This window comes from Pelodiscus sinensis, chromosome 2 (assembly GCF_049634645.1).
Source record: "Pelodiscus sinensis isolate JC-2024 chromosome 2, ASM4963464v1, whole genome shotgun sequence".
Classification (NCBI taxonomy): Eukaryota; Metazoa; Chordata; order Testudines; family Trionychidae; genus Pelodiscus; species Pelodiscus sinensis.
This window is the reverse complement of record NC_134712.1, coordinates 20,585,243-20,602,548: the sequence shown is the minus strand read 5'-3', so window position 1 is coordinate 20,602,548 and position 17,306 is coordinate 20,585,243. Positions and strand designations below refer to the sequence as shown.

Below are 17,306 nucleotides of genomic sequence, written 5' to 3'. Positions count from 1 at the left end.
TCTTTCGGAAGAGCCCTTCTTCCTCGTGGCATGAGGAAAACAGGCCTTCCAATGGAGCGCATCTGCTCTTCCACAAAAAATGTCGGAAGAGCAGAGGTGTTCCCTGGACACAGCAGAGTTTTTCCAAGATACCTCCAATATGCTGGAAAACCTCCGTAGTCTAGACACAGCGTGTGAGACTGTTCAAGGACAGTGTTTGAAGGATTTAATATCAAGGTATGAAAGGCACTGCTGCGGATGGTATAGGTGAAAGTAATGGCATGAGACTGAACAAAGGAAAATGTCAGAAGATTTTGCTATGCAGTCTATGAGAAATAGTTCAGAGGGAAGTGATGGATGGCTTCAGTCATATGAAATTAGATTGCACAAAGATTTTATGTATATATTCTAGATTAAAATCTTGATTAGGCATGAGAATGAAGGAAATTATCTAATAGGGTAAGAATTGTCTAATTTCAATGATTTAGGGATATGTTCAGTCTCACAGGTAAAGGCTTGTCTTAATTAGAATATTGCAGCGAGCTAGACCACAGCCCTGAGTTGTTTTAACTAACATAATTGTTGTTCAGAACATTGCAGTTGGTATAGACAAGACAAGTTATATTCATTATTGTGTCAGCTAACTATGGGGAAACTCTGACCACAATATACTTCACTCGTAAACCAATACCTGGTATGGCACATGACTTATGCTAACTGCAAAGATCACATTAGGAATATTGACCTGTGTATCTGTGATTGTATACTCACTCCTTTGTGACCCTCCTACTGTTTACACTTCAGGGCTGTGATGGCCGATTAGCAAAAGAAAATGGAGCTTAACCTGCCTGCCGACATGTGGGTCAGCCTATGAAATATGGAGACAGGGGCCTTGCGGAGACATGTGACCATGTCGCCTAATGCTGGGATCCATCTTGGATGTGGTATTCTTTTCACAAGAGCAAACGGAAAGCTTAGATTGAACACAAAAGATTCCTGCCTTTTGCAAAACCTATGTGGGTTTTGCCCATGAGAGCTCATGATAATATATTTACAATATTTTTGTTAGTCTCTGTGTCCTGGTCTACACTAGGAAGTTATTTCAAAATAACTCTCCTTATTTCAAAATAACACACGGAGCATCCACAATACCAAGCCCATTATTTCAAAACTAGCCAATTAGCCCATCATAAGACGGGATATTCAGGTCTGTCCTCCACATTGGTTTTCTCTCCTGAGCCTCCGGTCTCTCTTCCCCTCTCCTCCCCCTCCTCCTCCTCTCTCTCTCAGCTTTCCTCCACCTCCTTCTTCTCTCTCCATCTCTCTCTTTCTCTTCTCTTCCCCCTCCTGCCTCTCACTCGGGGGACCGCGGAGTCCAAACGATCACTTGCACCACTTGCTCCCATGCAGCGGCCTGGCTGAGAGGTGCAGAAGTCAGCAGAGCACCATGGTGGGAGGCGAAGGGGGGCAGTAACGTTCACGGCCAGGGGGCAGGGCCTGGAGCCGCTGTCATGCCGCACGTCACAGCCCTGCCCCCCCTTCGCCTCCTGCCGTGGCACTCGGCTGACTTCTGCACCGCTCAGCCGGGCCACCACGAGGCAGCAAGCAGCCGTTCGGGCTTCCCTGTGGCGATCCAGCTGAACAGCGCAGAAATCAGCTGAGCTCCACGGCAGGAGGCGAAAGGGGGCAAGGCGGTGATGTACATGGCCAGGCCCCATCTCCTGGGCATGTACGTCACCGCCCCACCCCCCCTTCCCCTTCTGCCGTGGCACTCAGCTGACTTCTGCACTGCTCCGCTGGGCCACCGCAGGAGACCAAGTGGCGCAAGCAGCCTTTTGGGCCCCACACTCCCCATGCAGCACAGGCCGCCCAGAGGGAACAGCTAGCATTTCAGGCAACAGCGCCCCCCAGAGGGAACAGCCAGCATTTCAGTGTTACAGACTCACAGACACTGGGCTACTATATATATGATAAGAGGCTGGTTATTTTGAAATAAGAACTCCTGCTTTCCACAAGGAATAATGCTTATTTCAAAATAGTTATTTCCAGGGCTCGCCAAGACGCAGCAAGCCCCACTTGCCAGCCACACGGTTCAGCACACTGCGCATGCACAGACCACACTGCGCATGTGCTGATCGCGCTGTGGCGCCGTGCCGGGCTATAATTGTCGAGCCCTGGTTATTTGAAAATAGCGGTAGTGTAGATGCTGCACTGCTGCTATTTTGAAATAATTATTCCCCAGAGTAATTCAAAGTAATTACTCTCCCGTGCTTTCTGGGGTTCCAAAATTGAGGTAGCATGTCCTCATGCTATGGGTATGTCTACACAGCAACATTATCTCAAAATAACAAGTGATATTTTGAAATAACTTAACTGCCTGCTGTATAGACACAGACTATTTTGAAATAATGTTGAAATACTGTCAAGCTGGAGGACTTCTTACTCCAACTTCTGTAACCCTTATTGTATGAGGAGTAAGAAAAGTCAGAGGAAGAGTGCTCTATTTTGAAATTAGTGCTGTGTAGACAATCCCTATTTTGAAATAATCTATGCAATTGACATGGCTCAATTTGCATAGATTATTTTAATTTAAACCCTGCTGTATAGACTGTGCTATGGGAGCCTGCCTCTGACTAATTTCTAGGCTTCCCTGTAGCGTGGACATGCTATTTCGAAATAGTATTTGGGGAGTTATTATTTTGAAATGATTTCCTAGTGTAGACATACCCTAAGGTGCTACAGTACTACTAAATGTCTATTGAAGGTTGGGAAGTGACATAATCAGGCCATCAGTGCTCTCTACTTACCCTACCCAAAATGTCTGCTGGAAACAACTAAGAATGAACTGGGGAAATAATGGCTTGCAGTGTAGATGCGCTCTTTGTTATTTCGGAATAACATCAGTTATTCTGAAATACCGCTGCTGTGTAGACGTACCTACACTGAGCTGCCTTAGGGGTGTTTCCCTGCCCTGTCCCTGTATCTGTACTTAAGCAGAGGCTGAACAGCTGGGCATAGCAAGATAGAGTTACAAGGTGCCCAGGCTGTCAAGAAAAGAAGGCTCAGTGGGATCTAGGCACATGAAGGGAAGGTGTCCTGACCCGTCATAGTATTTTTCAAGTCAAGACAAGCCCACAGTGAAGACTAAAACATGCTGAAAGGAAGTAAACACACGAGTAAATGTTCTTGAAAAATGAGAGAATTGTTTCTCACAATACTTATTTCTGATACCCACTGTGTGCTCATGTGACTTTGCACCAATAGTAATGAAAAATTTGCTAATAGAATAATTTTGATATACAAGTATCTTTAATTTATACCAAATGGTGTTTCTCATTCAAATGTGTATCAACCTTGGCATTCAGGTTGATGAAGGATACAAACATCTTGAAGAGAAACTCCTATAGCAACTACAAAAATTAGTGTGGAGACAAAATGTTGGATATATGACTCACATATCAGAGTCTGGAGTGTTTTTTCATAGTCCTAAACAACACTGGATACAATGTACATCTAGCTGAAATTCATTCACTTTTTAAAAAAACTTTTCTTTTTAATCATCAGGGGTTGGAAAAAAATTAAAAACGTCTGTTACTTCCTTGGGAAAAGAAAATTGTAATTTCACATACGTTTTCCATACAATTTCATTCATCTCCAAGGACATTTTAAATCTGTGCAATATCTGTGCTGGCCACATCAGTGTTTGAATTTTATCCTCCTTAATCCCTGTTCTCTTCTCCTCATTATATTCTCATTGTATAGAAAAATTCTCTTTAAACTTTGAGGCCACAGAAAGATCTGACCGCTGTAACTTTTCTTAAACAGAAAAAAAACAAAGAACTTCAATTATAGCTAGGGATGAATCTAGTATTGTATACAACTTACTGCTCATTTTAGCTTAGACATGTAGCTACAGAAACTATGAACAAAAAATAAAACATTTACTCTGTTATGTCACATTACTTGATTTATTACACTAGCAAAGTCAATAACAGGTTTATATTGGTTTTTACTGAGCTAGCGATAAGTGAAGCTAAAAGTTTCTGAGTGTGGGTTTGGCTATCTAAATGTATCTAAGTCTGATTGAAACTATCTCAACTGTTTTAGCTTATAAAACTGGTAAATATTCTTTTTCATTGTTGACAAAAAAAGTTATAGAAATAACCTTTCTTAAAGTATTTTGGTGCTTAAAATTCTGGTATTTTAAAAACAGAACGTACAAAATATGTATCTAATTCTTTCAGAACTTTATAAAAAAGTTTAATTTTTTAAAAAAATGGGTTGAAAGTTAAAGGAAAATGAGATTTTTTTTCTGACATTCCTCTACTGTAATTCTAAACTCATTTTGAGTTACAGTAAAAGCTGTATAATCCGGCACTTTAATATCAAGAAAACTCAGTTAACTAGCATCTGTCATAGATGGCAATACATCCTTCAATTAACCAGAAAAATTCCAATTGCCATCTGGCATAATTTTTCAACATTTTCTGGTGCTTGCAGAAGTCAAGTTTGTAAATGTGCAGCAGTAAAGTTTGTTCGTGTTGTGCTTCTACATATAATACCATTATCGGATATTATCTAACCCATCCTACAACTATGGCTAGCGTACAGTGAAAAATTCATGAACCATCAGTGTAAAGTTAAAATAACCAGCACATCTGATTAATTGGAAACCCCCATACCCCATGAATGCCACATAACAAAGCTTGTATTTTATATGGAGATTGGAGAAAGTGATTTTGTATATGCAGTTATAACAGTATGGTTCAAATAAGGCTTCGTGTACACTTTCTGCAGTGTTCCCTAAAACACAGGAGATGATTGAGGAATGAGTTTATCTAGTTATTTTTTGAACCCTGTAAAGTCCTGGTCTTCACTACTTCATTGACTGCATTGGATATCACAACATGAAGACAAAAGCTAGAGCTGTCTTCATGTAAAATCTATCAACTGTAAATAATGGAAATTTTATATCCCCACTGATTTACAATGATAGCTCCTAAAGAGCATCATAAACTGATCCACTGGAACTTGGGCTAACATTTAACTTCATTGACTCTTACTCAAAGACTACATGAGGTGTAAGGAGCAAATCAGGCCTGATATTACTCCAGGAGGACTTCTGTGACAAAAAATAAAAAATGCTGCTCATAATATTTTAAAATTTTGCAAATTTCTGAAAATGTTATTTTCTCAAAAGAACATTATACAATCGGACCTGTTTCGATTATTTTGCTAATTTATTTCAAAATACTCATCAGCAAGTATGTCTATAATGATACAGGCGCACACAAAAAAATTCCCCTGGAATAAAATTAAAGAATTCCCTACAATACCCCAGTTCCTGTTTTCTGCTCCCTTACAGCCCAGCTGAGGAAGTGGTCAGACACCTCCTCCCACTCAGAACCCAGCCGTGCCATCTGCCCAGACTAGGTGTGGGGCCAACCCCCTAACCCAGACGCTCAGACCCTCTACACCCACAGCCCAGCCATGCCCTGGCAACATCTACATGGCCGACCCCCAACCAAACTCTCACACAGTCTACCCCCCAGAGTCTCAGGATCCTAGTGTTGCCAATCCTCCAGCTTTGGCCTGGAGTCTCCTGGAATCAGCTTTGATTTCCTCATGACACTTGAAATTAATCCTGGAGATTTTAATAGGATGTTTTAAGAAATTGACATTACATCATGTTGGGGAAAAATTTCCCAGAATAGCTTCAGTCAGAGTTGGCAATTGTAAGGGATCCAAAGGAAGAAACAGCCTGATGCTGGGTCCCAAGGTTGCTCCAATTCTCCTGCATGGGAACCCTTCAGTTACACACATACATACTGGCTGCATCTAGACTGGCAAGTTTTTCCGCAAAAGCAATTGCTTTTGCGGAAAAACTTGCCAGCTGTCTACACTGGCCACTTTGAATTTGTGCAAGAACACTGACGATCTAATGTAAGATAGTCAGTGTTCTTCCACAAATACAATGACTCTCCCATTCGGGAAAAAGCCCTCTTGCGCAAATGCTTTTGTGCAAGAGGGCCAGTGTAGACAGCTGAGAACCGTTTTGCGCAAAAAAGCCCCGATGACGAAAATGGCGATCGGGGCTTTCTTGCGCAAAACCGCATCTAGATTGGCACGGACGCTTTTCCGCAAAAAGTGCTTTTGTGCAAAAGCATCCGTGCCAATCTAGACACTCTTTTCCACAAATGCTTTTAATGGAAAAACTTTTCCATTAAAAGCATTTGTGGAAAATCTTGCCAGTCTAGACGCAGCCACACACACACACAGACACACACACCTTGTCTCTGTCTCTCACACACATGCCTCGTCTTCTATTTGCAGGGTGGGCTCTACTAGGTCCAGTAGTCCCAAGTGGCAGTCAGCAGCTTTGCAGCCTATATCTCAGCAAACAGAAAATTGTGCATGCATATTACCTTCTGCAGAATCTGCATTGTGCAGCATTCCCCCAGGAGTACAACATGGACAGAATAGGGGGTTTAAGTCTGTTCATTGTTTATGTGCATTAACTCAGATTTATTAGACGTATTTAGTTTAAGAATAAAAATAATAATTAAACAATACATGTGACAATGAAATAGCCACTTCAAATCAGGCAATCTGTTTCAGGATTTACAAACTATGGCTCACATTATGCTCAAATACCGATTTGGTCTCTGGCAGCAGGCATCTTCAAGGTAAAGAAAAAAATTCCAAAATGTTGCAAAATTATTCATTTTTAAAGTAAGAATTTGGCTTAGTTTTTCATAATCTTTGATATGCTGTATTACATAAAAAAACCTCAGAAAACCTTTTCCTTTTTTTAAAAGTCAAAAGGCCAAAGATACTGTTTTAAAAGATCTCCCATAGATAATGCTGGCGACAAGACATCCGAGTTTCTCCAAGCAAACAGTTCTGGTACCACTTAAAGTCTGAGACTCTGCGTGTGTCATTGTTTCAGATGCAAAATAAAATTTACAATTTGAAACAATACAATTGCATGAAATCTCACTACAGGTTCTAATGACCCAGTTTTTTTATGTTCTTTAGCATCTATCACTATAAAAATCTGTATGGATATAAAATGTCCATCATTTACTGTCTATAGAGTTTACGTGAAGACAACTATTGCTTCTGTCTTCATGTTGCTATGTCCAAATCTAAATAAAAGAATTCTATGAGTTCCAAGTGTCTGATCCTAAACAATGTATTTAGGGCCTGATGCTGTTCCACTGAAGTGTTACCAATCTGATCAGAAACATTCAACTATTTAATTTCAGAAAGATTTCTGTTGCTGACAGTTATTTGAGAGGAATATTTCAATCAAAATATAGCTGGAATAGCAACTGGTGCTAAAGAAGTAGGCCCTAATGCCATTGAAATGAAATCAGTACCTCTTCAGTCATAATGCTATATGACAATAAGTTACAAAACACAATTTTAAATTCCCCAAGATTTATGTACTAAATACAGTTCTTATCAGACAGCAACATCTCAACAATCAGAATAGTAATGGCAAATAAAATTTTGCACATTTTTACAGCTGCTGCAAATTTTAACTACTTTACATGCTGAAAATTAGCTCTCTCATACCTATAGCTACATTTTATCTATAACTCTGTTCCAGGTGCACTCTATATATGCAAATGACTCAACTTCCTTGTTATCCTTGTGACTCAGATGCAGAATATAAGCAGTGGGCTCTTCATGAAGAAGAATCATGTACAGTATGGAATCTAAATGAACTTCAGTGGCCTTGTGAAATCTAATTGAAATTGGAGTAGGATACTGTACGGAACAGATAAATAACCTAGGTGACCTAATTTTTCATGTCTAGCCTACATTATTTTATGTATATTCAGTTTTTTCACAAGTATTTAATTTTAAAGAAAGACAATACATTGCTATGAATGGAACCCTTAACAATATATTACATTATTATATTTTCAAGAATTCCAAAATGGCTTGTGCCAAGAAGCAAAAATTGTATCACTTAGGTTAGGTCTACAGGCACCCCAACTAGTTGATCCAGGCGTGTTCACCCAGGCTCAGGGGGCTGAAAATTGTCCTGTCGATTTTCTAGCCAAGGCTGAAGTCTGAGCTTGGGGACCTGTGAGGGGCAAGGTCTAAGAGCTCAGGCTCCAGCCTGAACCTGAATGTCTACACAGCCATTTTTAGCCCTGCAGCCAAGCCCTGTGAGCCTGGGCCCAAGTCTACACTAAAGAATTATTTCGAACTAACCCCCCTTATTTTGAAATAATAAACGGTGCAGCCACATTGCCAATCCTGTTATTTCGAAATAACAGGCTGGTTATTTCAAAATTTGTACTCTTGCTTTCCTTGGAGAATAAGTTTATTTCAAAATTATTATTTCAGGAGTTTTTATTTTGAATTTAGTTATTTCAAACTGTGGGTCTTTCATTCCCGTGTAGATGTATGCTTTAGAGCTCAAAATCGAAAGGAGTTCATGGGCATTTTGCTATTGAGCCAGATGTTCACCCTATGAATGAACTTTTCACTAAAGCCCATATCTACATGGGAAATTTTTGCTGATATAACATCACAAGCCGCATTGTTCTATTTATGGATGTGACTTTCTGTACATCCAGAAGCCCTAGTGTAACCTCCATTATACCTCCCTGCTAGTATAACACCTTTTTTGCCAGTAGAAGCAGTGTCACCACTCAAATTCTCATACCTGCCCCTGATTTAACAACTGTATCGTATTGTGGCAATGAGGGAGGCTTTGTGTTGTCCAATGCTAACTGAATAGATCAGACAGAACATAAGTAAATTGGTGACACTTTGGTCTCTTATATTCTTTGTTTGTATCACAGAATACTTTAGACTCCTGAGGACTGAAATACCTTGGTACACTTAACCTCATTGGGATCAATATAGGGGTATCTGGGAGAAATGTGTTATGCAAGAGATCATACTGGATAATCTAATGATCCCCTCTAATCATAAATACTAAGTAATCTATGAACGATCCCACAAAATATTTGCCTAGTCACTTCCATACTTGTAGCATGAGACCCATTCTTAAACCCCCCTCTTTCCCTAATGTTCTTATATATTTTCCCTTTCTCCCACTGCCATCAGTGGCTTTGTTCCTTCAGTCCAAATAATCTAAGCTCTGCCTGTCCTTCTGTTTCTGACCATCCACCCTCAGTACGGATGCTTTTTCAGACCTAGTGTACAGTATTATTTCTGCCATAGTGACGATACTATTAACTGGATACTTTATTTTAACCTTAAACTGTTTTCTCTCTGATAGAGGAATCAAACCCTCAACACAAAGTGATAATCTTTCAGAACTGTTTGTACAATCCATAACCAGCAATAAACCTGTCAGACTCATAATTTCTCTAGCACTGACCCCAGACTGTGTGACTATATCTCAGCCTTAAGGGGCAAAGCTGTTAAGGGCTAGGTCTGTGGCCTGCATTCTCATAGGTATACAGTTTCAGAGAAAGGACTGAGCTCTCTTTCCTTCCATATTGTTTAGAGAAACAGACAGTGTTGGATTTACATGCTTGGTGACATGATGGTGATTGCATAAACTGGAGCTGACTTTAACTAATCTTGTACAATATTTATGGAGTAGTAATATCATCCCAGAAGGCTCACTCCTCCCATTCCATGGGCTTCTTAGAGGTGAACGCTTTCTCCAGTGAGCAGAAATGAGAAAACGGCATATTGTTACATTGGGAGGTGATTGCGTGTGGGCGTACCTGATCTTCACCAGCCGCTGAGTGATTAACATTATTGTAAATACCTGAACTTACTTTTCAGGTCACCATAAACAGTGGAACAGTAGAGCGCTTTGTTGCTTTTTAAAATTTCTGGACAGCTCTGAAAGAGGAAGGAGAATTATCACTGAAGTTCACGAAAAACTTGTGAGATTTGACTAGCCCGGAGTGGAGAAAGGTCTTGTAGTGGTAACCCTGGAGCAGCCAGGGTGTCTCCCTCTTAGTCTTTACACTATAGACAGTGATTTCAAACTTTTCCACATGCCTCACGGTCATACCTGGAAGTTGGTACAGAGGGATCACCATGGAAAAAACGAGGTATTTGTTCCATTCTTTGTGTCCCATTCATTTTTCCGTTGTCCTCCAGCTACTGCAACAGATGGGCAGCCGCCTCCAGCTTCCCAGGCTGGACACTGCTAACAAGCAAATAATTGGGCTGAGATCGGGTGCCCATTTCCCATAAACCTCCCAGTAGATTTTAGATTAATAAGGACTTTCAGCCACTCATAGTCTGGGCTGGATTTGAAAGAGTAACCACAAGTAAATGCCTCCTTATTGCATTGGTAATCCCCTAAATCTATCCATCTTCCAGGCCTTTTGTTAGAATATTTTTAATTGAAATTAAGAGTTTCAAATTCTCAGCTTAATTTAATCATAGGATAGTGTTATTATGTATGAAATAGTAACACCTTGGCTGGAAGAAAGTTTGAATTTTCACTGGTACATTTTCTCTGTTGCCTTCCCCTCTTATAATAGCATTGACCTGGCCAAAGCTCATTTTCAGTTGCAAAGAATCAGCAGTTGGTGAAATGAAAATTATTCCAGTTGGCTATAAACTCTGTACATATTCTCGTACATGTTGCATAATATGGCTACTGTGAATTCTTGCAGTGTTTATTTACACCCTGGGGTAACTCATAAGTGGATGGCCAAATTAAGAATAATGAAGCTCATTAAAAAAAATACTTGTTTGGTCAGAAAGCTGGGGGGGTTTTTTTTGAGGGGGAAGGAGATTGGCATCTTACAAGAGTTTCTTATGCATGGAGGTAAAGTGTCTTTCCTCGGTCATAGAAGTATTTGCCAAGTTACTTCACACAACTTCCCAATAAAAACATTCTTCATAACATAAGAACTAGTACAACCTATGGAAGATGGACAGGAAGATGACGAAGGAGAAACAAGAGGAAAGTTGGACTCAATCACAGAGAGTTCATGTAACAATTTACTAATGTAGCTAAAAACTATTTCATGAAATTCTTTAGTTTTAATGAGAGTCAGACCCATTTTGCACTGTGACCTCCCTCAAGGGAAGGATTACTTGCGTGGCCCTTCTAAGCTTCCTGATGGCAGCCATAATCTGGACGACAATATCTAGTCTTTGTAAGCAGTTAAGAACCAGGTGTCAGAAAATGTCAGACAGTTTCCATTCTGTTTTCATAATAGAGTAATGACAAATTCCACCCATCTTGTTCAGCTCAGCATTTGAAAGTTCAGAAAGTGAAATGCAATTCTCGTTATGTGGAAGCTATGAACTATACTTGTATTTCAATAGGCTTTTGTGAATTGACTGCTGGAGGCACCAATGTTGATAAAAGAATGCAGCAGCAGCTGTGATCCTAGCAACAGAGAAGCCTAATAACATAACTGTAAAACAATGTTTAAAAGCCTTCACCCCGCCCTGATAGTATCTCAGTAAAATTAATGGAAAACTCCCAATGAACTCCATTGGATCAGGATTTGGTCCATTGACTGTGATAAAGTTTGGCCCGAGGGAGTGAGTAAAAGAAAGTCGGATTAGGCCCAATGAAAATAATTCATAATGAATGAAACATTTGATGAAAAAACATGTTGGAAACATGCAACCAAAGAAAAAAATCCATTTATGATACTCAGCATTTGTGAATAATTACAATGCAATGGCATTTGCATTTACCAAAGTTTCTCTCATTCACTGTCAAGCTGTTAATACTTGTCCTGATCAGCTCATGATTCAGTCTCAATCATGCATTTGTAAAGTTTTCAAACAAGCACCTTCATGCTTTCTTCCCATGCTGCCCTTTGTGCTTGGGAAATGTTCTTCATAAAACATGTACAAAACTACCTCATTAGCCACCTTCAGTTCCCTCCTCAAAACTTTCCTTTGTCTACAAAAACCATGAACATAGGCTCTTGGTATGCTGTGACTGCCATCTATCACCACTATTGTCTCATTGTTTCCTTGTATCTGCTCACTTCCCTTCCCCTCAAATGTGTGTGTGGTCATCTGCTGACTCTTACCTTATACTTAGATTGTTAGACCCATGTGGAAGGAATTGTCCTTTCATTTTTTGCTTGTCCAGCACCAAAGAAAATGGGATCCGGGCCAGTGACTGACCCTCTCAGATGCTATAATAAAAATAATAATAAACAGAATTTCCCCTGAAACTTAAAATGGGAGATATCAGTGGTAACAATAAATAGAAGCTGATGAGAATGTTTTAATGTGTATCGTACCTGATCTGCTATGGGTCAGCTTCACACTCCAGACACTCCAGAAGGTGGCACACTCCAGAAGAAGCTGTGATGTCATGCCCTGAGGGATAGGGAGAGCAATCTGATTGTGACGTTGGGTAGATCTTTTGATGATAACTCCAAACTCTACTACTGTTGCCCCCTCTCCCCCGTTAACACTACCCTACACAGTACTCTGTTTATGGCAGGAAGAGATGAGTGAGCTTGTGTTCCTCACACAAAATAAATGCACCTCACACTAGTAAGGGAAACCTTGATGCCATCCCTGTCTCTGTAAGTGGGAAAGAGGACTCCTGATGCTCCAGAGATAAGGACAGCCTGCTGTGAGGTTCTATACCTCTGTCATTATCTTTCTGGGAGAACAGGGAGACCTTCAAAAGGGACTAGTGACGCTGGATCCCTCCGTTTTCAGGTGCCCATTCTGAGAGACCTTTAAGTCTGATTTTGAGAATCAAAATGCCCAGCATTTTCTGAAAATCAGACCACTTTAAAGGTTATTCAACTTGGACACCCATAAAATGAGGTATTCAAAAGTCACTAGTCACTTTTCACAGTCTTGGCCTTTATTTTTAACCTGGCTTGTTCTCTATGTACAGGCAGTCCCCGAGTTACGCGGATCTGACTTATGTCGGATCCGCAGTTACGAACGGGGATTTTCTCGCCCCGGAAGACTGGAGCGGCGGGACGCCTGGTCCCGCCGCCCGCCTCCTTCGGGGCGAGAAAAGCTACTCCCCGTCTCCCTAGTCTGATCTGGAAGCGCCGCGGTCCGGCCTGGGTCCTCCGCCGCTTTGCTCCGCGGCTCCCTGGTCTGCTGGGGGGGGGACACAGCTAGTGCCCCCCACCCCCAGCAGACCAGGGAGACGTGGATCAAAGCCTGGGCCCTGTGGTAGAGCAGGTGGGGCGCTGCCGGTTGGTCCCGCAGCACCGCTCCTTGGCGCTACTGGACCAACCCGGCAGCACCCCAGCTGCTCTGCCCCAGGAGTCCTGATTCAGCTGCTGCTGATCAGTTTCAGCAGCGGCTGAATCAGGACACCTGGGGCAGAGCAGCTGGGGTGCTGCTGGGTTGGTCCAGTAGCGCCGAGGAGCGGCCGCGCTACTGGACCAACCCAGCAGCACCCGAGCTGCTCTGCCCCAGGCGTCCCCAAGTCAGCCGCTGCTGAAACTGACCAGCGGCTGACTACAGGAAGCCCGAGGCAGAGTTGCTCTGCCCCGGGCTTCCTGGAATCAGCTGCTGATCAGTTTCAGCAGCAGCTGACTTGGGAACGCCTGGGGTTCTTAAGTTGAATCTGTATGTAAGTCGGAACTGGTGTCCAGATTCAGCCGCTGTTGAAACTGATCAGTTTCAGCAGCGGCTGAATCTGGATGCCAGTTCCGATTTACATACAGATTCAACTTAAGAACAAACCTACAGTCCCTATCTTGTACGTAACCCGGGGACTGCCTGTATAACCTTTTCTCCTGCCAGTTTCTCCTGCCTTTAACATCCACATTTTCACATCAAAAGCTTTGAATGGGACACATATAAACCACTTAATTAGCTGCATAAACATGGGTCCCACAACTGACAGGTACTTCTTTTACTGTTATGTATATCTTGGTTTCTGTTATTTCCACTCTAACTCATCTGATGAAGTGCGTTTTACCCATGAAAGCTCATGATTCCATATATATTTTTGTTAGTCTCTAAGGTGCCAGAGGGCTACTCGTTTTTAAAGATTAACACAGCTACCACTTTGAGCCTTTTCAGTCTATGTATGGACAAATTTAAATTCTGCTTCTATATTTCACTATCCGTGGTCAAAGTTAGGTGTTTTCTCTTCTTTTTGGCATAAAACATCATTGAACTGGAACAAAAAACAATGCCTTATTTTCTTCCTCACAAAAGCAGTGTTTTTTCTGTTGCGATGAAAAGATGTGGTCTCATTTGAGACAGGATGCTAGGACACCAATGCCGCCTCTTAATCTACTCTTAAACAATAAGTTGTAGCCTTGGTTTCAAGGTTTCAGGGCTTGGTTGCTGTAACAGGCTAACAGAGGTTATGATAATACACAGCTAAAGCGAGAAGTCATGGAAAACATATTATATGTCTCATAATTGCACACAGAGGCTTTATTATACTCATCACAGAGACAGGCATTATTTTTGGAATGAATCACTTGATGAGCTGTCCAGCATCTTATCCCTGACTCCAATCTAAAATGATTTTAATGGTCAGAAGTCCAAACACTTCACTAAAAAAAACAAACTTTGAGGTAGAAGATTGGGAAGTTTCCAGTCATTTAAAGATTAAACAAAGTTGCCACCGCTGCCTTAGCCTCTCTTGGATGAAACTTGTTTAAGTTTTGATTTAATAAAGTCAAAATAACAGAGTCAGGAAATTTGCTGTGAAATGGGTGTGAGCCCCCTTTAATTTTGTTTTTAATTTAACTCCTTTACCATTGAATATCCCGGGAATGGATTCTTCTTCTTCCATGGGCCGCAAAGACAGTGCAAATTGTGTATTGAGGTCAACACTGTCCCGAGATTTTGAAACCCTAGATATCAGGATGGAGAATCTGTGGCTCATGGGCTGGATCTGGCCTGAAGCTTCCTTTTATCCAGCCTATGTCAAATCTTTGTGCCAAGGGCTGGAAACTCTGAGCCTTTCCCTGTGGTCTTAGGTGCAGGGGCGACCAGGGAACCGCCATGCACTGCCCCTGCCCCCAGTGCAGACTCTGCCATTTTCCGGGAACTGTGACCAATAGGAACCATGGATGTGGTGCCTGCAAGCATAGGCATAGGCAGAGTGCACTGTGCAATGCTACTCAGCCCTCCGCATAGGGAATGGACATGCCAGCCACTTCTGGGATCAGCACAGAGCCAGAGCAGTCAGGGAACTTGCCTTGGCCCCACAGCACCAATATACTTTTGAAGTGTAATATGTACTACAAGCCAAATCTTCTCTCTACTGACTTTAGAAAGCCTTTCAAAATTACATATGTAAACGGCCTTTCATAGTAATTGGATCATAATCAATATAGGCTGCCCTCAAAGGTTTACCCATAAAGAAATGCTCATAATGTACTGAATATAGTTTTATTTAACAAAAAGTGACTTAACATTGCCGTGCTTACAAAAAAATCTAGATGCTTTTGCTAAGAAAAATCTCTAAATAGGATTCTAGCCTTTTGGTATTAAGAAGTCCCACAATTGCACTAAACACTATTGCATCTGGATCAAACAAACAAGGAATGTTGTGAAACTGCAACTCCAGATATCAGGTGGTTAACTTCATCCCAGACTGAATGAATGGTCTTCCAAGGAAAGAAAAACTTTAAAGAAACCATGGAATAAAGAGAGAAAAGTGCTTCTAAAGTGAGCTTTACAAGCACTTTTATTACTTAGCTAAAGATATGAGAGAATCCCCATTAACCCATGAGAAGTTTTAAATCCTGATTATATAATCTTCCAAATTCAGATCTCTGCTCCAACATTGCTTTTAAAGCAGCGAGCAGTATGTTCTGAAATTCTTCCCGAGCTGAAAGACACAAGCAAAAACACAGATTCTTCTGTCTAGCCAGAAAAATGTCTCATCACCGTGGATCAATAAATAGTTGCAGGATACATTCAATCCCTCTGAGAAGCTGCTTTCATCAGAATTCATCATAGAATTGCAGCCCGGTGAGCATGATGAGATATCCTTGTGGTTGAAACCGACATGACCATAAACTGATGAGATGTTATAGTCAAGAAAAAAGAAAATCAGTAAACTTTTTTTTTTTACTAACTGCTCCTATGAAAAGTGGTAATGTGACAAAATGAAGATACTATTTACAGTCGTTACATTTGTTTTAATGAGTGGTAAGTTGTCTAGATATTCCACCAAACACCTTTGGGAGCGCATGTGGTTTCAAAGCAGAAGAAAAATTGGAAACACTGGGCCAGATCTTCAGCTTCTGTTAATGGGTCTAGCACCAGTGAAGTCAACAGAAGTTATTTTACACCACTTAAGAATATAACCCAGGTTTTTATATCATTTTCTTACTGCAATCTGCAATTTGCTCAACCTCTCTGGGAAGGCAAAATGGCTCAGATGAAAGAGAAGAAAGTTTGGAAAGCTCACTCTTTAGTTGACTTTAATATAAAAAATACAGCTACAATTACTCTGCTTTTCAAAACTGCTCTCCATTTTTTGCATGTGGACCTACAACTCCACTAAATTTGATCTTGTTCTCCAATGTGGGTGCAAAATCCCTCCCCGCCCGCCCAGGAAGCCTGATTTGAAAATAAGATCCTATCATTTTATAATAAGGTACATGTATTGAGAACATGATCCTAATTCCTTTGAAGTAAATGGAAAATGAAAACTGATTTCAATGCGTTTTTGATTAGGCCTTTATTTGGTGTAAACCTATGACTAATAGGTTTGCTTTTTTTTTATGAAACTCTGATCACACATTTTCCAGAGCAAATAATTAGAGATTAAATACAAGCCATGTTAATTCATTTCTTCTGGTTTTGGTTTTGTTTTTTAAAAAATAGCTAATTACATTAAACAGATTAAAGCAATGGCAAACCCTATTATCAGATTGTATGGTCTAAACAGAACTGAGGGAGCTCTGTGCTACTATGTGAGCACACAGATAACTCTGAGCATGTCTACACTATAGAGTTATAGAGGTGAGCGTCCACACAGCAAGCCCATTATTCTAAAATCATTTCAAAATTATTTTGCAATAATATGCTTATTATTGCAAAATAATAACCCCTCATTCTACGAGGAATAATGTCTTTTTTGAAACTGCTATTTTGAAATAGGGTTAGTGTGGGTGCTCAGCTGCTGTTATTTTGCAATAACTACTCCCCAGAGTGATTCAAATTAATTACTCCCCAATGCTTTCTGGGGCTCTAAGTCGAGATAGAGCATCCACATTAAGGGAGCCTGCCTGGACTAATTTTGAGGCTTCCCTGTAGAGTGGACATGCTATTTCAAAATCATAATTTATTTCAAAATAACCTAGTAGTGTAGATATAGCCTTTGATTCCTAGGTCTGTCCCTGGAACCACTGACCAGAAAAGAGCAGACATAGCTA

General features: G+C 40.9%; 1 long non-coding RNA gene across 2 annotated transcripts in view; it reads right to left on the bottom strand.

Moving 5' to 3' along the window:
- LOC142826695 (uncharacterized) overlaps positions 1-17,306 on the bottom strand; it is a 146,075-nt gene that overhangs the window by 46,555 nt on the left and 82,214 nt on the right. Inside the window, exons 3-6 of one of the 2 annotated variants that reach the window (XR_012900897.1) lie at positions 12,216-12,294; positions 12,000-12,107; positions 10,001-10,138; positions 9,759-9,825 (exon numbers count right to left, since the gene is read on the bottom strand). This is a non-coding gene — a long non-coding RNA (uncharacterized LOC142826695). The remainder of the gene's footprint in view (positions 1-9,758; positions 9,826-10,000; positions 10,139-11,999; positions 12,108-12,215; positions 12,295-17,306) is intronic. The other variant, XR_012900898.1, reaches the window with a different exon arrangement.